The 19,685-nt window shown below is 42.3% G+C and overlaps 1 non-coding gene and 1 pseudogene across 1 annotated transcript; one reads left to right on the top strand and one right to left on the bottom strand.

Moving 5' to 3' along the window:
• Positions 1-19,685, top strand: part of LOC132031540 (uncharacterized) — a 115,774-nt pseudogene that overhangs the window by 56,907 nt on the left and 39,182 nt on the right.
• LOC132032244 (small nucleolar RNA R71) lies at positions 4,108-4,213 on the bottom strand. Its single transcript, XR_009408390.1, has one exon. It is a non-coding gene; the product is annotated as a small nucleolar RNA R71 (small nucleolar RNA).

The raw sequence follows: 19,685 nt of genomic DNA, 5'->3' as shown, positions 1-19,685 counted from the left end.
CAGAACTGAACAGTAACTATATACAACCCACACATATGTCTACAGACCTCTAAGAGTATCAAAAGTAACATATGACGGGACAGGGCCCCGCCGTACCCCTGGATAAACATATATACAATGAAGGGATCTATACCTAAAAGCTAGGCTCCGGGACAATGGAGCACTCCAAGTCAGCTGAATGGAAATCCTAAGCTGGCGGATCACCGAAGCGAGTATCTGTGCCTGCGGGCATGAAACGCAGCCCCCGAAGAAAGGGGGTCAGTACGAGATATGTACTGAGTATATAAAGCATAAAATACATTAAACAGGATTATAACCAAAATAAGAAGTACAGAAAACGAGTACAATAACCAGGATACCAAAATGCTTGCTTTTGAAACACAAATCATGTATGTCAATATCACATATATCATATCCGGCCCATTATGGGACTCGGTGAACATGGTTGCCACCCCGTCTTTGGCACCATAACACAGCATACTCCAGAACACAGCATAACTCCGTAGCACGACGCATAACTCCGTATCACAAAGATAACATCATAACACGGATAATACCATAACACAAAGATAATACCATAACACGAGCAGATAACACCATAACATATATATATCGTACCCGGCCTCTAGTGAGGGACGCGGTGAACAATGCGGAAACCGTGCACGATAACATACTCGGCCCGGGACTCGGTGAAAGATGTAACAACAGTATGCTCGAGCAGAGTAGTGAGCAACCATATGCATATAAATCATCTTTTAGGACTCAATAGATAAGTAGACAAATCAACGCTCGAGTATCAGGACGGTAGTCATACTCAGTACTCTTTGAATATCATTATAAACTATATCAAAATAAAGCCTCAGGGATCATAGGCATGTATCAAGATAATGCGAAACAGCTTATGGAAGTCAAGGACATTAGTCACTGTAGAGTCTTTAAGAATAGGAACTTTTACATACCAACTACTATCCAACGTATAGAAGACTCGAGGGGCAATAGCTCAATTACTTTAAGAGTTCTAACATCAAGAAGTGAATAGGAATCATGGATCACACTCGGAACTTATGAATGGAATTACCCCATAGCTCATATCATACGTCACTTATATCTAAGACATGCCAAAAGAAAGAAAGGATAGGCTTTACATACCTTAAGCGTTTACTCGCAACACAACACGTATATGCTGCCCAATAGTGCCTCAACCTATATTAAGATGTCAATTACTACGATTAAACTACGGGGAGATTCAAAACGTATTCTAACGTTAATAACTCCTTTCTAGATAATTAGATGACGTTTCCCTTACATTCAAACCAACCACATACAACCAAACCAACATCAATAATCATACGTTCAAGTACCAACCCGAGGCCTATTCAAACAAGACTCGGGAACACTCCGGACAGCCCGTACAACATTCCAAACAGCCCACATTCACAATATTCAACAACAATCCACATACGACTACTACATATTCAAATTGCTCTTAAGGATTCATAATCGTAACATTTTCATCTAAACAACCTTACAACAAATGCCAACTAACACACAACACAACATATAATCTTAATTACAATTAATCTTCCAAGCTCAACAAGAACAACAACAACACATTCTTTTCATCCAAATTCATGATCTATACCAACAACCACACGTTACAACATTATTCATTTAAATGCAAGAACTATACTAACAACATACTAATTTCTACAACAGCCCACAAACAATTACAACTCCAACTTGAACCATTAAATACCTTTATTCTCATCATAGAATCTATAACAACAACAACCAAAACATTAATTAAAATCAATTCACCATCTCCTTGCAAAACAGCCCCCTACGGCTTCAACAATGATTCAACACCAACACACATAATTCCATGTACTCAATTCATATTTACTAAGTTACAACAAGCCCAAATCCTTACTAAAACATGTAGAACATGATCAACCCTTACCTTAGCAACTTGGCTAGAATTTGTGATTGAATTAATACTTGTTCTTGCTGCCCTATGGACTGCTTTCACGTCACAATCTGCCCTTCCAATTCAGTTAGAACACCTTGAAAAATCAATTTGGATCAAGGTTGGAAGCTTGCCAAAAATCAGCCATGGCCGAGAGCCTACAAGAGCATTCATGGCATGTTTGTGGTTTCTCTTTCAATTGAAACTTGAAGACAATTATGTAGAACACTTTAGGGCTTGATTTGCCATGGAAAACATCATCTTTCAAGGCCAGCCATGACCGTGAGCTGCCATGGCTTAGCTCCTCTCTCTTGAATTTCATTTTTGTGGATGAAAAATGAATATCTTAGTCATCTTTTTGGTATATATATGCCCTCCATAGTGGTGACACATGTCCAACCCTTGACATGTGTCCCATTATCCTCCACGAACCAATCATATTCATCCATATGTTGTGGGGACCACTTAGTGGTCTAATTAGGCTAATTAATCATAATTAATCACTAATCCCCACTTAATAATTTAATCATGGTTAATTAATCCCTAATCTCCATTAATATTTCTACTCTAATAGAAATTGCAAACAAGTCGTGCCATATTAATATCGGGGATTAAAAGTCCTTGTCTCATATTCAAAAATAATCTTGTCCTTGGATTTATGTCGATTAGCTTACGAATAATCCATCGTATAAAAATACGGGGTATAACATTTTTCTCCTATGATTCTTCCCTCTCTAAGAATTGTTAAACCTTTACATCATCTCATTCATGTAAATAATAGGAAGAACATACCTTATAGTAGAAGAACTTCACTTTATTCACCCCTTTCCAAGACCAAGTTCATCACCACCTTTAAGAGAAACAAGAACAATTACCTTCCATGGATTGGTAGAAAGAGTTTTGGAGAAGTGTAGAGAGAATTTAGGGAGAGAAGGTAATAGAATATGAGAGAAGGTGGTAGAAAATGAGAGAGAAAAATAGATTTTTGTTTTTAAATTTTCTGATTTTTACTGTTCACACCGACTACTGTAGCACACCGGTTACTGTAGCGCCATTACTGTAGTACGCGTTTCTGCTCTGTCAGCCTGACTTGTAACGTCCATAATTCTCTACTCCGATGTCGTATTGACGAGCGGTTTATTGCGTTGGAAACTAGACTTGACTAACTTCACTGTAGGCTTTTGAAACACCTTAAAAATCCCAATATACTAGGAGATATACCCCTCCAAGTCTGACCCAAAATTCTGTCAACTTTTTTTCAAATTTTTCACAAACTTATTTTCTTCGATTTGCTTGATTCTGAAACCTTTAGACGCTTTCTTAACACTTGATAAGATTATTCATTAACCTTATAAGGGTTCCATGACCTCTTCGAGCTTACGTTAGTTTACTCACAACGCGCACGACGCGAAATTTTTTTCGAGGTGTAATAGGATTAAAGCCTTTAAAGACTAGTATCGCATACAATTAGTACCCTTTTCTTTCCATATTCCCTGTGGGATTCGACCCCAACCTTGATTGGGTTATTATATTTGACAACGACCGCTTTACACCACTCATAGGTGTAATTTGAGCGTATCAAATTTTGGCGCCGTTGCCGGGGAATACGGTTTTAAAATTACTGATTGTTGTGTACTTTTTTTTAAAACTTTTTCTATTCCATCACACCTTGTTTGCTGTTTTGGTGAACCAAGTGAACATGGCAGGAAGACATAATCGAAATCAAGGAAACTAAGGTGGGCTCCAAGTGAACCCACCTGCACAAGAAGAGGAGGAAGATGAGAATATATTTGCGGAATTCATCAATGAAGCCGATTATGTTTGTTGTGGTCCCTCCTAGGGTATCGAAAATGCTACTTTCAAAATTGATAGTTCTATCTATCAGCTGCTGAAACTTGAAGGTTATTTTCGAAATTCTTCGGAGGACTGTCTACTCCGACATTTGAAGAACTTCCTGCACGTATGTGCTCAACAATCTCAAGGTGCCTTTTCTGGATGCACTTCGGTTCTGGTCTTCAAATATTCCTTGGCTGGACAAGCAAGGGAATGGTATGAAAAGCTTCCCAGCAATTCTATTCACACCTGGAGCGAGCTAGCAAATACATTTATGAAGAAATGGTTTCCACCGAGAAAAAAGGCTGAACTTCGAGATAAGATCTTTGAGTTTAAACAGCTCCCGGGGGAATAATTATATTCGTCATGGGAGCGGTTCAAGTACTATCTAGCTCAATCTCCAACTCACGGGTTTCCAGATGCTATTCTCACCGAGAAATTCTATAAGGGCTTAGATACAATGAATCAGATTGCTGTCAATACTGCCGCAGGAGGATGCTTCAGGGACAAGTCATTTGTCAACATCACCCGTTTGCTTGATAAACTCACCACCCACAATCAAGCTTGGCGTTCAACTAATAGTGAGAGTCTCTCTTATGGTAGTCTATCACTAGCTGTTGTTGCAAAAGAAAACCACGAGAGAGATCATGCCTTTTCTCAATTGCAAACCACGGTGGATCTATTATCAAAGAAGTTGGCAGAAAAGGATGCACAGGGGGTAAATGTTGTTGAGGAGTTACCACCTCATCCACAGGGGATGTATTAAGTCCCTGAGGGGATGTACCAAGATGGGCAACAACATTATGAAGATGCTAATTATGTCAACAACTCCCAAGGGGGTTATCAGAGGCAAAATTATCAAAGTTCGGGCCATCACCCATGGCAAAAGCCTCAACACCAATTGCAAGGGAACAATTATAGCAGAAATGATCAGGAAAATCCAAATCAAGGGAATTATAATAACAACAATTATGGCAACAAGAGCTCTAACCCCTACATTCCATCAAGGGGGCAAGCATCAAGTTCCCAACAGTGGAGAGACAATTCAGCTAGCAACTCTGCTAGTAATGCTGCTAATGATTCTGCGGAGTTGAAAAGTATGATGTAGAAAATGCTAATGAACCAGGACAGAACTGAAAGTACAATAAAGGAAATGTCTCAGGTTCAACTATCTCATTCAGCTGCCATTCAGAAGCTTGAATCGTAATTCATAGACCTTTCCAGAGAAGTGAATACTCCTCAATGTGGACAACTACCAAGTGATACAGTTCCAAATTCGAAAGGTAGTGGGGTGAACTCTGTGGAGCATGTAGCTGCTATTAGCACCCGAAGTGGAAAAATACTTCAAGGTGCTGATAAAAAGGTGATTGATCTTGAGCCAATTGTTGAAGAAGAGGCAACACCTAATGTGTCTGATGTTATTGTGGAGGAAGAAACAGAGGAGGAAGTCCCTATTATAGCTGAAGAGGAACAAAATCTTGAAAATCTTAAGGCACAAGAAGAAAAATATGAAAAGGGGAAGGCAAAACTTTCTGGTGCTCTACGCCCTTTGACTCAATTGTTCAAATCTTCACCGCCTTTTGCTCAAAGACTAGTGAGGAAAACGAAAGATGACAAGTGTTTGCGATTTTATGATCAACTTAAGCAATTGACGATGAACATTCCTTTCATGGATGCTGTCCAAGAAATGCCCGGGTTTGCTAAGTATTTGAAGGATTTCTTAACAAAGAAGAAGAAGCCATTGAAACACGACACTGTGGGTATCACTCATAGCGTCAGGGCTATTATTTCTAAGACCACAGTGCAAAAAAGGGAAGATCCTGGAGCATTCACCATTCCACGCACCATAGGGCAGCAAGATTTTGCAAAGGCGTTGTGTGATAACGGGGCTAGCATAAATCTTATGCCCCTTGAGATTTTCAAGAGATCAGGATTAGAGATGCCAAGGCCCACTACCATGAGGCTGCAGATGGCTGACAGATCGATCAAAAGGCCGGTTGGGGTAGTTGATGATGTTCTTGTTCAAATTGGGGAATTCCTACTGCCGGCAGATTTCGTGATTCTAGGCGTGCTTGATCAAGAAATTCCTATTATTCTGGGGAGACCTTTCCTTTCTACAGGGAGGGCTCTTATGGATTCAGAAAAGAATTAAATCAAGTTCCGGGTTAACGATGAGGAGGTGACTTTTCACGCCAGCAATGGTATGAAATTGCCTAGTCTTTATCAAAGTATTTCAGTCATTAATTCTTTTGATGTGGTGGATGAAGTGGTATAATTCAAAATGGAAGAAGAATGCTTGGGTGAAGCATTATCGACCATCTTGGTCAATTTTGATGCAGAAGAAATGGAGGGATATATTGAGACGGTGAACTCACTCACCGGGCTGAGGTCTTACTCTTATGAGCTCAAGAAATTATCTCTTGATCTAGAGAAGCAAACAACTCCTCCATCAAAACTTCAATTATTGAGCCGCTGAAGTTGGAGCTCAAGCAACTTCCATCCCATCTTAGATATGAGTTTCTTGGAGCAAATGCTACTCTCCCAATTATGATTTCATCACTTCTGAATGAGCGCCAAACTCGAAGACTCATCGCAGTTTTAAGAAAACATTTGAAAGCTTTGGGTTGGACTATTGCAGACATCCGGGGGATTCCCTTCGAAATTTGTGAGCACCGAATTCAGTTGGAAGAGGAAAGTTCACCAAGTGTTGAGCATCAGAGAAGATTGAATCCACCGATGCAAGAGGTGGTAAATAAATAGATTATTAAGTGGCTAGATGCTGGGGTGGTTTACCCGATTGCCAATAGTCCATGGGTAAGTCCAGTTCAATGTGTGCCAAAGAAGGGGGCATCACTGTTGTCCCTAATTCTAAAAATGAGCTGATTCCTACAAGAACTGTCACCGGTTGGAGAGTTTGTATGGACTACAGAAAGCTGAACACTACATCTTGCAAGGATAATTTCCTTATGCCTTTTATTGATCAAATGCTTGATCGGCTAGCTGGAAGGTCTTATTATTGCTTCTTGGATGGGTATTCAGGTTACAACCAAATCAACATTGCATTGGAAGACCAAGAAAAGATTACTTTCACTTGTCCCTATGGGACTTTCTCTTTCAGCCGAATGCCATTTGGTCTTTGCAATGCCCCAATTACTTTCCAGTGATGCATGATGTCCATGTTCTCTGACATGGTTGAAAACTTTCTTGAAGTTTTCATGGATGATTTCTCTGTGGTGGGAGATTCATTCGATGAATGTTTAGATGATCTTGATCGGGTGCTATAAAGGTGTGAGGAGAGAAACCTCGTTCTCAACTTGGAAAAGTGTCATTTTATGGTAAAGGAGGGAATTGTCCTTGGCCATAAGATTTTCGAAAGGGGGATTGAAGTTGACCAAGCCAAAATCGATGTGATTTCAAAACTCCTCCACCCATCTCAGTAAAGGGGTTTGGTAGCTTGGGGCACGCCGGATTCTATAGAAGATTTATCAAAGACTTCTCCAAAATTGCAAATCCAATGTGCAAACTCTTGGAAAAGGAGTCCAAATTCAATTTTGATGAAAAGTGCATCAAGGATTTTGATGAGTTGAAGTTAAAATTGACCTCGGCCCCTATTGTTGTGTCCCCGAATTGGTCGTTACCCTTTGAATTAATGTGTGATGCTAGTGGTCTTGCAATTGGCGCTGTCCTTGGTCAGCGGCTTAACAAAATCTTACACCCAATTTATTATGCAAGCAAAACACTAAATGGAGCTCAAATGAACTATACAGTAACAGAGCAGGAGCTACTTGCTATTGTTTATGCCTTTGAAAAGTTTCGGGCCTATTTATTGGGTGCCAAGGTAGTGGTTCACACTGACCATGCTGCCCTGCGGTACTTAATGGCTAAAAAAGATGCTAAGCCTCGGTTGATAAGATGGGTGTTGTTGCTATAAGAATTTGACTTTGAAGTCAAAGACCGAAAAGGGTCAGAAAATCAAGTGGCTGACCATCTCTCCAGACTTGAAGCAGCAGGGAGACCGATTGACATTCTGGATATTGATGACACTTTTTCGGATGAAAGAGTCTTGGCAGTCTCCAGCCGATGTGCACACCATGGTATGCCGATATCCAATTATTTGGTAACTGGCATTGTTCCTGAAGATTTGAAGGCATATCAAAAGAAGAAATTCTTGAGAGATTGTTGACAGTATTATTGGGATAGGCCTTACTTATTCAGGACTTGTGCAGACAATATGATCAGAAGATGTGTGGCTGAATCTGAGGTGACGGATATTTTGAAGGCTTGTCATGATTCTTCAGTTGGTGGGCATTATAGTGGAAATAGAACTGCAGCCAAGGTGCTAGAGTGTGGCTACTATTGGCCAGTCATCTATCGTGATGCGAATATGTTGGCACGTTCTTGTGATAAATGCTAGCACCAGGGCACAATAGGTCGGAAGCATGAAACACCGATGAATTTTGTGCTTGAGGTGGAGCTCTTGACGCGTGGGGCATTGATTTTATGGGGCCCTTTATGAGCTCATATGGCCTGAAATATATTCTTGTTGCGGTGGATTATGTCTCCAAGTGGGTGGAGGCGGTGGCTTGCCTAACAATGACGGTAGGAGAGTCATTGCCTTTCTAAAAAAAGAACATCTTTACTAGATTTGGTACTCTAGAGCTATTATTAGTGATGGTGGTTCTCATTTTTGCAACAAACCATTCGCTGATCTTCTTGAAAAAATATGGCGTGCATCACAGGGTTGCCACTCCATATCATCCTTAGACGAGTGGTCAAGTTGAAGTCTCCAACAGAGAGATAAAGAGCATCTTGGCAAAGACGGTCAATATGAATCGCACTGACTGGTCCAAAAAGTTGGATGATGCTCTATGGGCATATCGCACAGCGTTCAAAACGCCTATTGGGACTTCATCGTATAATTTGGTATTTAGGAAGGCATGTCATTTGCCTATTGAGCTTGAGCATAAGGCCCTTTGGGCATCGAAAAAACTGAATATGGATTGGCATAAAGCAACCAAGCTGAGGTTGTTTCAAATCAACGAGATGGATGAATTTAGGTACAATGCCTATGAAAGTGCAACATTGTACAAGGAAAAGATGAAATACTATCATGACTCGAAGATCCTCAAAAGGGATTTTTAGCCGAATGACTTGATCTTGTTGTACAATTCGCGCCTAAAGTTCTTTTCGGGCAACCTAAAGTCTCGATGGTCCGGTCCGTTTGATATTGTAAGTGTTTCCCCAAATAGAAGTGTCATTGAGGTGAAAACCGAGGATGGCACTCAGACTTTTAAAGTGAATGCACAAAGAGTGAAACACTATCATTGGTGCATTGATGATGGTAAAGTGGTTGATCGGTATCGTTTGAAATACGGTTCCTGAACTAGAAATTGAGGTATCACGTCGAGCCGTGATGTTAAACCAAGCGCTGTGTGTGAGGCAACCCACATTTACTGCTTTATGAGTACTTTAAATATCGTATTTCCTTTGTTTTCTTTTATGTTTTTGGTGTTTGCTGATGTGTTAGGATTCTGATGACAGAAGAGGCAAAAAGAAAGTAAGTGCTGAAGTTTGCAATGAAAGGACGCTCCATGTTACGCCCCGTAACTTATGTTACGGTTCGTATAATGGAGCGTAACAAGATGAAAAAGGGCAAAAATCACTAGGATGAGGGGCAAGTGTTACGGTCTGAGTTACAGACCGTCGATTTGAGTTACGGACTGTAACGCATGAGCGTAACATTGACAGAAATCTGGGCAACCACTAGAAAATTTGCACCCGTTACGCCAGGTAATACGGACCGTAACACGAGTTATGGTCCGTCGGCTGTATTTCCATGTCATTAATGAAACATGAAAATGGGGTCGTTTGGGTAGACCGTAACGCGAGTTATGGCTCGTACCTTGGGTTAGGATCCGTAATTCGAAATGTAACGGTCGGGAACGTTTAAATACGTCACCCGACGGTTACACTCCCATTCAAACAACACCTTTCCCTTTTTTTTTAACTCCCCTTCTCCCTCATAAACCCCCTCATCCTCTCTTCCTCTCTCCCTAACCGTCTCTTCACTATTACCCTGCCATCGCTGTTGATTTGTTCTCGTGAAGTACATCGCTGTGTTAGTTTAGTCTCAAGTTTTTCATCCAATTTTCGTCCACGATCAGGTATGACAATGTGTTGACTCTCTCTATTCTTCCATCTATCGATAGGATTGGTATGATCTTCCATGCTTAAATTCATTTGCCATGCCATGTACTTCTGATTTTGAATGAGTTTGAATCCCCATTGAATAATTGTGTGGGATTTGATAAAGGTGGGGGTTGGGTTTGGTATGATTGCTGTTTGAGACTCTCGTGGGCACAAGGAAAATGTTTCCCACTGAGTCGGAGGGCATCCCGATTAAAAGTTTCATTTGTGAAACTACTAAATTGGTTTGCCCGCCAACTGTAAGATAAAAGGTTTCAAAGAAAACTTGGATAAAATCGGGTGAAGTCTGAGTAACCCGAGGTATATGAGGGGATCAAATGGTGTTTTATACCATACCCTAAGGAGCATAAAGTTAAAAATCATGGCCTCGTGCTTAAACGGAAAGGTTTGGCTACGCTGAGAATCTATTGAATTGCTGCCCGATGTTAAGTGTTTCGGGCCGTAGCGTGTGTTACGAACCGTAACACCCCATCGTAACACGTATGATTTCCATGAATTTTTTTTGAAAATTTGGGTGACGTTACGGTAAGGTGTTACGGACCGTAACACGTTTGACGGACCGTAACACCATACCGTAACATCTAAGATTTCCACAAAGCTTTTTGGAAATTTGGGTCATGTTACGGTAAGATGTTACGGTCCGTAACACGTTTGACGGTCCGTCGAACATGTTACGATCCCGGTGTTATAAATGAATAAAATGAGTTACGATTGAAGATACGGCCGGTAACACTTTCGACGGTCCGTCGATCGTGTTACGGTGCATGAGCTAATTTGTTATATCTCGCCTTTTCGCACGATCGGAAAATTTGAAATAATCGTGAATTATGAGAAAGAAGGCTATGTTTGAAATTTTCTTAGCATGTGTATGTCGGTTATGGAAATTTGAACGTGAAAGCACCGGAGAAGGCCTAAGGGCAAAATTGGAATTTTGGAAATTTGTTTCGGGAATTGCAAAATATGATTCGTGAAGAATTGGGCCAAAAAAAAGAAAATTGAAAAATTGAGGCCCAAGCCATTAGAGGTGGCCGGCCAACATGCCATGGCTTAAGCCCATGGCATGTGATGGTCACATGACTATTAAATGATAAGGGAGTATATATATATGTGTGCAATCTCTAGAAATTTCAAGAAATTAAACTAAAGCAAAGAAGAGAAAAATAGAGGAAAGGCCGTCGGCCAAAGGAGAAAGAAAGAAGAGAAAAGAAAGAAAAAATTCCTAGGCCATCAACCTTGATCCTTGAATCTTGTTCTTTTGGAATTAGTAGCAAGCTCAAGGCGCTCCTCGACGTGATACAATTAGTTAAGCGAAAGAACGATATTTGCGGCAAGTTGGAATTTGAAGAATAAGGTATGAATTTTATTCCTTTATGTTATGGGATGAATATGTGTGTTAGAATGATTAGAATTGGATGAGAATTAAGGGAGTGTGGTGTATGTATGCATGGCCGTGTGCGTGTGACACAATGCATGGCCGTGGGCTATAAGGTTGAGAAAAACAAGAATTTCATGTTTTCTTTTCATGTTATAGGAAATTATAAGTGTTGTGATGAATGAAAATCAAAGGAATATGGTGTGTTGAAGTGTGTGGCCGTGTGAGTGCATTGTGTGTATGTGGCCGTGTGGCCTCATTGATATAGATAAGGTGATCATAATTTTACTTAGTGTATTAATTGTGTTGTTGGAGCCTTGTGTTGGAAATGGAAGAAAATGATTTAAGTTGGTATCGGAAAGAATGGAGAAAGTCATGTTATTTTATATTGATTTCTAGGATATTAAGGAAATGAAGTCATAGGAAGCAAGTGGTGGTTGTCGTATGTAAAATTGAAAGATAAAAATATGTTGTGAATATTCATGTTGAAATTTGGAGGTTTTGAGTGAATTATGATTTTGGTGGAAAACTTGTATACTTTGTATGTTTTGCGAGTATGTTGTGAAATAATGTGAAATGTCTCCGGATTGTATTTGAATGGTCTTGAATGAGTAATGAGTATGAAAAGGTTGATGTTGGTTTGAAATGTGAAGTTAGTTTGGAAGTTGTTGCGTTACGAAGAAAGAAATACTATTTATGCTAGAACGCATTTTGATTATTTATTGATGTTGTTGGTATTGTTGTTGGGTTGTTGTTGGTTGTTTTGAGCCGAGTTGGATCTCGGGGGTGTCATATTTATAGGGGAGGTCTTTGTCGAAATTTCGGTAGCCAAATTCTTAACCAAAGTTGAAATGCTAACTTGCATGAATAGTAAGCTGGTAGAGATGACCATTTGCATTTTTGGCGAAACGGGGAATCAAGATTGGATGAGCGTAGGGCATAACGAAGGTATGTAAAGTCCTTCCTTTCCTTCTTATGGCATGTCTTAGCTCTATTAGGTCGAAGTCGAGCCTCGGGAAAGGTTCTATGCATCAAATTCGAGTTTAATTTTGGCTACTATTCATTCGGATAATTGAATTACTTTCCTTCCATTTCTTTGGACAAATGTTTAAACTTCCATAACTTTCTCAAAACGAACCCGGATTACTTTGAAACTTTCATAGATGCTCCCATAGGGTCTAAAGTTCGTAAAATTTTGTACGCCACCTCGACCTAACCCGAGGTGGGCCCGCTATCTCCGAATCCGCTCCTATTGTGTTACTAATTCGTTTTGAGCGATAATTAAAGGAAACCTTTAGCTACTTCCTCAACAAATAAACGATAAGGGTTTTGATTATCCCTTGATTCTTATGACGTAGTTTGAAGTATAAAACGGTCCTAGAAAGACTATTTTGACATAAGTATTCTGGAATAAAATTCTGATATAAGTGTTCGGTTTAAATAATGTGTCGTGAAAGGTCTGATAGTACGATGTGTTCGGTTCGAGAATGCTGTGGTATATGTCCGTCCCCGGCTACCGGTGTGTATGCCGATCCTCGAATCTTGTGGTATATGTCCGTCTCGGGGTGCGCGTGGCCGGTTCGAGATCTTGTGGTATATGTCCGTCTCCGTTACCGTGAACGGTTACGAAGTCTTGTGGTATATGTCCGTCCCCGATTCTACCGGTTGTATGGGTCATGATGTGGTCGGTTCCGGGTTCTCGTGGTATATGTCCGGCTCCGGGTACCGCCGTGTGTTTGGTCCGATCCGGTCTCCCGGCGGGGTATATGTCCCCGGCACCGTGTGTATGTCATGATGTATTGTGTTATGGTGACCGTATGTCTGTACTCTACGCATGCCTTGATTTGCATTATCTACGATGTGAAAGTTAGCATTTTGATATTCTGGATAAGGTACGTATTTTCTGTACTCTTGACTCTGACCACGACTTTGTATGTCAAATTTCTGCACCTTGGATGTTGATAAGATCCTGTCCAATACACCTCCGTACGATTGACTTCAGTTATGGTTTGTCGGTTACACTTTTGTACATCCATATTCACGTATGATTTTGTTCACAGTATTTCTGACTTTGCGTACTCGGTACATTTTTCGTACTGACCCCTGTTCTTCGGGGCTGCGTCCCATGCCACGCAAGTTCGGACGCTTATTGAGGGGAGTCATCGGCCTAGAATACTGTTTTGTTCGGAGTGCTCCTTGATCCGGAGCCCACATTTTTGGTACGGATCTTCTAGCCGCATATTTCTTGATGCTTATGACTAATGCGGGTACGGCGGGGCCTGTCCCGTCTTCTCGATTCTCGTTCTATATGTTAGAGGTACGCGTACATGTTTGTGGGATATGGGTTGTCACTGTTCGGTAAGTATGTGCGAGTTTGCGACTTTGTCTGATATAATAGCCCTAACGGCTTCTGTACAGGTTTCAGTATGTATATGTGTATATGTATGTTCGAGCGATGCACCCTATATCTGTATGGATTTAAATATGTTAAACGCATTAGCTATTTGGTATATTGGATCTGTTAGGTAGGTACGTATGGGTGTCCGGAGTAGGACACCAGTCACGGCCCACGGGGCTGGGTCGTGACAAAAGTGGTATCAGAGCGGTCGGTCCTCGGAATGTCCGCAGCCGTGTCTAGTAGAGTCCTGTTTATCGGTGTGTCGTGCACCACATCTATAGACAGGAGGCTACGAGACATCTAGGATGTTATGTTACCCTTTCTTGAAATCTTAGATCGTGCGATAGAGCTGTGATATTAGGATGACTCTTTTACGATCGGTTGTGTATTTTTCGGTAATGCCTCCGAAGAAGCGACGACGGCCGCCCGAGAAGGGGCAAGCGAAGGAAGGAGAGACTAGCCAGATGCCGAGAGTTACCCGGGCTCGTGCGCGGACCACGCCCGGTATTGTACTTCAGTCGGAGGGTTCAACCACTCCGCCACCAGATGAGGTCGGAGCAGGCCCTCGGCGGCTCCGCGCCCGCTCCCCGGCCGGGCGGAGGGCGAGGCGTTGAGGGAGGCGGTTCGGTGACGACGACGATAGTGGCTGGACGGGTTTGCGGACGCGGACGGAGAGGTGACGATGATGACGGGCGTGATAGCACGAGGGTCCGCGATTTCCTCGACATGTGGTCCTCCGAGTTTTACGGGTCCAAGCCCGATGAGGGACCCCCGTGATTTTATTCGGCGGATACGGCGCTCGTTGAGGCGGTCCGGGCCGGAGGCCGAGTCTGGCCGAGCTTGCGCGCACATAGATTACGGGATGTCGCCCTTAATTGGTATGAGTCTTGGGGGCTATCCGGGGGTGAGAATGCTCCCCGACCACATGGGATGAATTTACGGCGCTTTCCTCCGCCACTTTTTACCACGGAGTCGCGACGGGCGAGAGTTGACCGATTTTTGCGAGATAAAGCGAGAGGGGTCGGGTGTTCGCGAGTATAATTTGGAATTTGATTCTACGGCTCGATATGCCCCCACCATTGTGGGCGACATGGAGGACGAGAACGCACCGGTACGTGATGGGGGCTGGACGATTATCGGTTGATAACCGTATGGCGATGGCGTCGCGGACAGGTATGGACATCGCCGGGACTGGGCCTATGCGCGGGGCATGGAGGACCGGCACGGAGAGGATACGTCGGGGAGGAGATTATGATCGAGGCCGGCCCCGAGGGGCCGGGAGCAGTTAGTTATTCTGGGGAGTTTCGAGGCGGGCAGTCTCGATCGAGTATTAGACAGTTTTCTCAGCCTGCACAAAGTATACCCCCACAGTCCTCGGGTTGGAGACCAGATCATGCAGGGTACTCGGGGCGACCGAGAACCCCGGGGCTTCGGTTCGCGAGATGGATAGAGATTTTAGTCGGACGAGGCCGCCTATACCCGGATGTCCTTATTGCGGGGGGACGGCACCACGGAGAATGTTATCGTGCCACGGGTGCCTATTTTATTTGTGGCCGTCAAGGCCACATTGTGAGGAGTGTCCGTATAAAGATAGCCCGGATGGTGTGGTTCCTTTTAGTGGGTCGATTCTTGGGGCCATCTTCTCCTTCGGTGGCCGCGCCCCACGGGGCGGGGTATGCCGGCGTCGGCCCGGGGTCGCGGCGGAGGTCGCGGCGGGGCTCCCGATTCCGGCGATCTTTCGAACCGCACATGCGCGGACTAGTCGGCGGGGACCCGGAGGCGTCGCCAAACGTAGACCCGGGTATGCTATTAATCTTTCTTGAGAAATATGTGCATCGATGCATCTTGTGTTCGGTCAACTATATTCGTACCTGCGAACGTGATTACGTATGCCACGTTCCTACATCTCTCGATTACGAAGAAGCTGTCTACTATACCTGCCGTGTTTACGAATTGGATCACGTTTACGTCCCGATATGCCTACGTACGTTCGATTCGATCATAACTACGTACGATATACTTCGATACGTCCGGCCGATATACTTCGATACGTACGATTCCGATTTCGAATACGCCCGATAAATCTCTATACGTCTGACTCCGATCACGGATCTGTCTGACATACTTCTATGCGTCTGATTCTGACTACGGATTTATCCGATATAGTTCAGTACGTCTGATTCTGATTATGGGTCTGTCTAATATGCTTCTGTGTGCGGTTCGACCATGAATCCGTCCAGTATAACGTATGATTACGACCACAATGTACGCTGCCACACCCCCGTTACTTCGATCCCGACTATGACTCCGTCGACGTCCGTTTGACCTTCTAGTTACGGTTAAAATTCTGTCCGCCGTATATCCGATTTAAGGCGATACGAACAATCCTAATAAAGTGATATTGAAGAAAGATGGATGAAGTTGGAAAAAATGAAGGTCGATATAAGTTCTTCGATTAAGTACGAGTATGTAAGTGGTAGGAAGACCTCCCCGAGGCGATTTGACCTACTATGAAGTTGAATTAACATTCGAGGACGAATGTTTTAAAGGGGGGGAGGATGTTATATCTCGCCTTTTCGCACGATCGGAAAATTCGAAATAATTGTGAATTATGAGAAAGAAGGCTATGTTTGAAATTTTCTTAGCATGTGTATGTCGGTTATGGAAATTTGAACGTGAAAGCACCGGAGAAGGCCTAAGGGCAAAATTGGAATTTTGGAAATTTGTTTCGGGAATTGCAAAATATGATTCGTGAAGAATTGGGCCAAAAAAAAGAAAATTGAAAAATTGAGGCCCAAGCCATTAGAGGTGGCCGGCCAACATGCCATGGCCCAAGCCCATGGCATGTGATGGTCACATGACTATTAAATGATAAGGGAGTATATATATATGTGTGCAATCTCTAGAAATTTCAAGAAATTAAACTAAAGCAAAGAAGAGAAAAATAGAGGAAAGGCCGTCGGCCAAAGGAGAAAGAAAGAAAAGAAAGAAAAAATTCCTAGGCCATCAACCTTGATCCTTGAATCTTGTTCTTTTGGAATTAGTAGCAAGCTCAAGGCGCTCCTCGACGTGATACAATTAGTTAAGCGAAAGAACGATATTTGCGGCAAGTTGGAATTTGAAGAATAAGGTATGAATTTTATTCCTTTATGTTATGGGATGAATATGTGTGTTAGAATGATTAGAATTGGATGAGAATTAAGGGAGTGTGGTGTATGTATGCATGGCCGTGTGCATGTGTGACACAATGCATGGCCGTGGGCTATAAGGTTGAGAAAAACAAGAATTTCATGTTTTCTTTTCATGTTATAGGAAATTATAAGTGTTGTGATGAATGAAAATCAAAGGAATATGGTGTGTTGAAGTGTGTGGCCGTGTGAGTGCATTGTGTGTGTGTGTGTGGCCTCATTGATATAGATAAGGTGATCATAATTTTACTTAGTGTATTAATTGTGTTGTTGGAGCCTTGTGTTGGAAATGGAAGAAAATGATTTAAGTTGGTATCGGAAAGAATGGAGAAAGTCATGTTATTTTATATTGATTTCTAGGATATTAAGGAAATGAAGTCATAGGAAGCAAGTGGTGGTTGTCGTATGTAAAATTGAAAGATAAAAATATGTTGTGAATATTCATGTTGAAATTTGGAGGTTTTGAGTGAATTATGATTTTGGTGGAAAACTTGTATACTTTGTATGTTTTGCGAATATTTTGTGAAATAATGTGAAATGTCTCCGGATTGTATTTGAATGGTCTTGAATGAGTAATGAGTATGAAAAGGTTGATGTTGGTTTGAAATGTGAAGTTAGTTTGGAAGTTGTTGCGTTACGAAGAAAGAAATACTATTTATGCTAGAACGCATTTTGATTATTTATTGATGTTGTTGGTATTGTTGTTGGGTTGTTGTTGGTTGTTTTGAGCCGAGTTGGATCTCGGGGTGTCATATTTATAGGGGAGGTGCGCCCGAAATTTCGGTAGCCAAATTCTTAACCAAAGTTGAAATGCTAACTTGCATGAATAGTAGCTTCAGTAGAGATGACCATTTGCGGATTTTTGGCGAAACGGGAATCAAGATTGGATGAGCGTAGGGCATAACGAAGGTATGTAAAGTCCTTCCTTTCCTTCTTATGGCATGTCTTAGCTCTATTAGGTCGAAGTACGAGCCTCGGGAAAGGTTACTATGCATCGAAATTCGAGTTTAATTTTGGCTACTATTCATTGACATAATTGAATTACTTTCCTTCCATTTTGCTTTGGACAAATGTTTAAACTTCCATAACTTTCTCAAAACGAACCCGGATTACTTTGAAACTTTCATAGATGCTCCCATAGGGTCTAAAGTTCGTAAAATTTTGTACGCCACCTCGACCTAACCCGAGGTGGGCCCGCTATCTCCGAATCTGCTCCGATTGTGTTACTAATTCGTTTCGAGCGATAATTAAAGGAAACCTTTAGCTACTTCCTCAACAAATAAACGATAAGGGTTTTGATTATCCCTTGATTCTTATGACGAAGTTTGAAGTATAAAACGGTCCTAGAAAGACTATTTTGACATAAGTATTCGGCATAAAATTCTGATATAAGTGTTCGGTTTAAATAATGTGTCGTGAAAGGTACGATAGTACGATGTGTTCGGTTCCGGGGAGTGCGGGTATATATCCGTCCCCGGCTACCGTGTGTATACCGATCCCTCGAAGTGCGTGGTATATGTCGAGTCTCGGTGCGTGGCCGGTTCGGAGATCGTGGTATATATCCGTCTCACGGTTCACCGAGTGAACGGTTACGAATGCTTGTGGTATATGTCCGTCCCCAGTTACCGGTTGTATGGGTCATGATGTGGTCGGTTCCCGGGTTCTCGTGGTATATGTCCGGCTCCCGGGGTACCGCTGTGTTTGGTCCGGTCCGGTCTCCCTAAGTATATGTCCGGTACCATGTGTATGTCATGATGTATTGTGTTATGGTGACCGTATATACCGTACTCTACGCATGCCTTGATTTGCATTATCTACGATGTGAAAGTTAGCATTTTGATATTACACGGATAAGGTACGTATTTTCCGTACTCTTGACTACGACCACGACTTTGTATGTCAAATTTACCGCACCTTGGATGTTGATAAGATCTGTCCAATACACCTCCGTACGATTGACTTCGGTTATGGTTTGTCGGTTACACTTTTGTACATCCGTATTCACGTATGATTTTGTTCACGGTATTTACGACTTTGCGTACTCGGTACATTTTTCGTGCCGACCCCACGTTCTTCGGGCCGCGTCCCGTGCCACGCGAGGTTCGGACAACATTGAGGAGTCATCGGCCTAGGAATTACCTATTTACTGTTTGTTCGGAGTGCTCCTTTGATTCGGAGCCCACATTTTTGGTACAGATCTTCTAGCCGCATATTTCTTGATGCTCATGACTAATCTGGGTACGGCGGGGCCACTCGTCCGGTCTTCGATTACGATTACATATGTTAGAGGCCGAACGTGTTTGTGGGATATGGGTTGTCCTTTGTTCGGTAAGTATGTGCGAGTTTGCGACTTTGTACGATATAATAGCCCTAACGGCTTCGTACGAGGTTTCGGTATGTATATGTGTATATGTATGTTCGAGCGATGCACCCTATATACGTATGGATTTAAATATGTTAAACGCATTAGCTATTTGGTATATTGGATACGGTTAGGTAGGTACGTATGGAGTATCCGGGTAGGACACAGTCACGGCTTACCCAGAAATTTCCGGGTCGTGACATAATTGAAGTCCTGAACATCAACCAATAAGTTGTATAATTGAAAAGCTTCTTGTATATCATAGCTAACCTTGCCTTCAACGGGTATGGGTAACCCCAGGTAAGGAAAGAAAGAAAGGTTGCACCACGAGTTGCCGGTAGAGGAAAAGGTCGCGGTGC

This window comes from Lycium ferocissimum, chromosome 9, assembly GCF_029784015.1.
Source record: "Lycium ferocissimum isolate CSIRO_LF1 chromosome 9, AGI_CSIRO_Lferr_CH_V1, whole genome shotgun sequence".
Classification (NCBI taxonomy): Eukaryota; Viridiplantae; Streptophyta; class Magnoliopsida; order Solanales; family Solanaceae; genus Lycium; species Lycium ferocissimum.
Note: the sequence above shows the minus strand (reverse complement) of the source record. Positions and strands in the feature narration are given on the sequence as shown.